Here is a 3,913-nt window from a genome sequence, read left to right as displayed (position 1 = left end):
TCCAAATATGTGTACTACATGTATTTTGGATGTTATCTGGATTACCAGTGTTGTTCATTTTATGACTTTTTAGAATGAATGGATGAACTCGAAGACGCTTGATTTTAAAAAATCTATGACGATTCTTCTCAGCGGTTATAATAACGCGCTGTGCTTTTGTAAATGTTTATTTTAATCCATATAAAGACAGGAGTCTGGTATTTTGATTTATTTTAGTAAGTGTATACTTAAGCCTCACCATTCTTAAAATAAATCGAAAGAGCCTTTTGTACATGCTGTCATAGCTACCCACACGTGCTCCCCCCCTCCCCTTCAACTCCACCGCTCCCCTCCCCTACAGAGAGTGGAGACCCCTGATGTTAGTAGTAAGGCGAGTAAGTTCCCGAATGGAAGGCTCAAGTAGACTTTTACCTTGAGTTATTCGTGGTGATCTCTACTGCTTTTAAAAAACATGCTGTTGACAACATTATGTAATTTAATTGCGACATTAGAATCACAAAGTTCTGTCAGCTCAGTACCTTGTTTTTAGAAATTTGACGTAAAAAATAAAAATGAGTTTCACAATAGGTCATGCTTTTGGAATGCATTTCTTAGAATAACTTAAAAACGATTCCAAATAATCTTACGATTTTGATAGAGCAGACAGAACATTTTGTTTCTGACCTCATGGTCTTAAATCGTCAGAACTTTGTAACTCTAAGGTAGCGTAATGTAAACTGCATTTTTCTGCTCTATGTACAGTTTACAATCGTTCACATTTTGCGACTATACCTTTAAATAAAAACTTAGAATGACACGTGTGTTGCAATATTGATATTTTTTCATTACTTCTGAACTTGGTCAACTTGCCTTGCCCCAAAGTAATTACTAGTGGGTGGCTGGCGGGTGCTCTGGTGTGGTTTGCTCCTTTCCAATCAAACATATTTCGACCTAATTTCACATCCTTTTCTTTTGCGTTTGTTACTCTCTTGAACACCTATAATCTTTTACCTAATTGTGTTGCAACACAGTAATTACTTGCAACTTTTTTCCGCACTTCATGTTCGCAGGGCCTGGAAAAAGAACTGAAAGAATTAAACAGAGATTGTCACAGAAGTAAAGCTGAGATTATAGCTATCATCGCAGAGAGTGAAGGTGTCGAGTACGATGCAGTAAGTAGATTATAATCAACGTACTATTCACTTTTCCCGATGTTTATAACGTAGAAGCTCTATCAGTGCCCCAACAAGACGGTGGACACTAACTCTCTTTCTTAATTAAATGATGTCCTGAATTCCTTGTAAATCACCTAAATGTTGTCAACATGGTCGTAAAAAGGTGCTGGTGGTCAGAGGGCACCAGTGGCAGGTGCTACTTCTTTTTTCCCCTTTGTTGTTTCTGCCCATTCATCTCCCCTTTTCCCTGCTCTAAATGGCCATTATCGTGCCAGTGTGCCTCTCTTTACTCTATCAAACACACACACACACACGCACACACACACACACACACACACACACACACACACACACACATACATACACACAGGAAAACAAAAAAAATATATGTGGTGTGTGTACACCCCGCCACCACCACAGCAATTTTTTGGGGGGGGTTTTCGTGGTCTAGAGGTTACGGTGTTCGCCTATCATTCAATAGGGTTCGGGTTCGAAATCTGGCAGCGACGGAAAACTTTCTTCTCTAAAATATTCTCCTTTCACCTCCTTTCCTGCCCTCTCAAACAATGTTCTGTCATTTGCTGTCGTCTCCACTTTCTGCCCCCCCCCCCCATTTTTGCCCCCTCTGGGCTCCTGGGTCTTTCTGCAGCCTTTAATACTGCTACTCCTTGGCCCCTTCTTACTACTGTCTTTCAGCCCCCCCCCCCCCTGATCTTACGCTAGGTAAGATCGAACACCTAGCCTTCTCGGATAAGGGCGACAAAAAACCATGGAGGCCCCGTGTGCAAGTTGTCCTTGGTGATCCTAAATTCGTGAAGAGAAGGCTTAGGCTGCCACCCGGGCAAAGTTCAAAATTAATTTCTACCCAAATGAAAATGCTTAATGTGTCCCGCGGGCTCATATGACCTTACACAGTTGCGAGCGCCGTAAGAGTCTTACGAAAAGGAAAAAAAAACCCAACTTACCAAAACAAAAACCAATATTTCTACAGACAAATGTGCGAAAGTCTTCAAGGAGAAACAACTACGACCTCACTGAGTCAGGAGAACCCCTCTTTGTGGCCAGCCTGGATGTATTTTTCACAGACTCGAATAGCGAGAACAGCTCAAGGGCTATCTACCATGTGGACCTCTGCAATGGGTGAGTATGTCGGCCAAGCGCCCGTGTTGCTAAATGGTGTTGGTGCACTTGCCCGGAAAGAAATCTACTTGTGTGTGTGTGTGTGTGTGTGTGTGTGTGTGTGTGTGTGTGTGTGTGTGTATTGCTGTTATTGTAATGATTGGGGTTGCTGTGTTGTTGCCCGGCCTAAAAAATGGTCTAAATTGTGTCGAAGGGGGCGTAAAAGCACTTACATCAATCTGCTCCAACATCCTCAAAATCATGTATCGATCTTGGGCAGTAAAGAAAAACAAAAAACAAAAAACAAAACATAAATCGAACGAGGTACATATTTGGCTAAATGGGATGCAAGCACCAATATATTTTTTATCTGTTCGGAAAATTTGGATAACAATGCATTGCCGAAAATGACGAAATACTGCTGTTGCTGCTGTTGCTGTTGCTGCTGTTGCTGCTGTTGCTGCTGTTGCTGCTGTTGCTGCTGTTGCTGCTGTTTGCTGCTGTTGCTGCTGTTGCTGCTGTTGCTGCTGTTGCTGCTGTTGCTGCTGTTGCTGCTGTTGCTGTTGCTGTTATTGTTGTTGTTGTTGTTGTTGTAGATGATGATGTTGTCTTTTGATGGAGTGGTAATGGAGGGGGGTTATCGTAGTTGGAGTAAATCTGCCACATTCAAAAGAACAATGACGTCTTTGTTGCGGCTTCTTTAAAATGAGAAATATCAAAATTGGCCTGTGACAACGAATAATCCAGTTTCTAGATACTACAGTATTGGAATTTTACAGCACTTCGAAGACACACTACTGCAGACTTAAACAGATTGGGGGGAAAGGGGGGGGGGGGTAAAATATGCTGATGTTGCTGGAAAATACTCTCTCTTACATTTCTATTATGCCATTTTTACAGCTGTATTATTTCTGCAAATGTAATGTCCTAGCCTCACCTCCCTTTCCAACGTCATATATTGCAAATAAATATTAATTATAAAGACTACAATGTCGGGAAATGATGAACTTGGTCAAGGGTTCAAATCCTTACAAAGGGCAGCCTGTTTTCCTAAATGTTCCTTCTGCCCGTTATGCCTTCTTCATAATTTCTCTGTCTTACAGGAAACCCATTACCCCGTCTTCAAAAAACAAAACAAATAAAAAACAATCAACAACCCCTTCCCCCTCCCGTAAATTGTATACAAACATACGGGTAGACATTTTACATCCCAATGGACTTATTTAGATCAGTGAGAATGCTGTCTGCTCGGAGTCTCGGCTGTCAGGACCTGCCTGGGCTGATAGGGCAGAAAGGAGTAGATACTGGATATAAAATTATTCCATAAATAGTGTAATTTGAGGCGATTATCTTCACCATCTCTTCTTCGGCTCTGAGGGGTCAAAGAATTGATTATGACCTAAAAATGAGGTTATTTTTCCTCTGGTTGACCCAATCATCTGTTATCTAATATGGTGACAGCTTGCTGCTGAAATAGCTTGATCTTTGGCTAACTTTGACCTGTTAGAATTACATTGATAAAGAAGGAACGTAGCACTTTACTGGTTTTGGTTGTTATAACAGGCTGCGCATATAAGCGAATGGGTGCCTCTGTGTGTTTGTTTGTTTGTGTGTGTGTGTGTGTGTGTGTGTGTGTGTGA

General features: G+C 41.5%; 1 protein-coding gene across 1 annotated transcript in view; it reads left to right on the top strand.

The window, feature by feature from the left end:
* Positions 1 to 1,004: 1,004 nt before the first annotated feature.
* Positions 1,005 to 3,913, top strand: part of LOC106012746 (elastase) — an 8,971-nt gene continuing 6,062 nt past the window's right edge. Inside the window, exons 1-2 of the mRNA XM_013086575.2 lie at positions 1,005 to 1,151; positions 2,146 to 2,294. The gene's annotated coding sequence lies outside the window, so the exon portion shown is untranslated. The remainder of the gene's footprint in view (positions 1,152 to 2,145; positions 2,295 to 3,913) is intronic.

This window comes from Aplysia californica, unplaced genomic scaffold (assembly GCF_000002075.1).
Source record: "Aplysia californica isolate F4 #8 unplaced genomic scaffold, AplCal3.0 scaffold00482, whole genome shotgun sequence".
NCBI lineage: Eukaryota > Metazoa > Mollusca > Gastropoda > Aplysiida > Aplysiidae > Aplysia > Aplysia californica.
The sequence above is the reverse complement of the archived record's forward strand: the minus strand, read 5'-3'. Positions and strand labels throughout refer to the sequence as shown.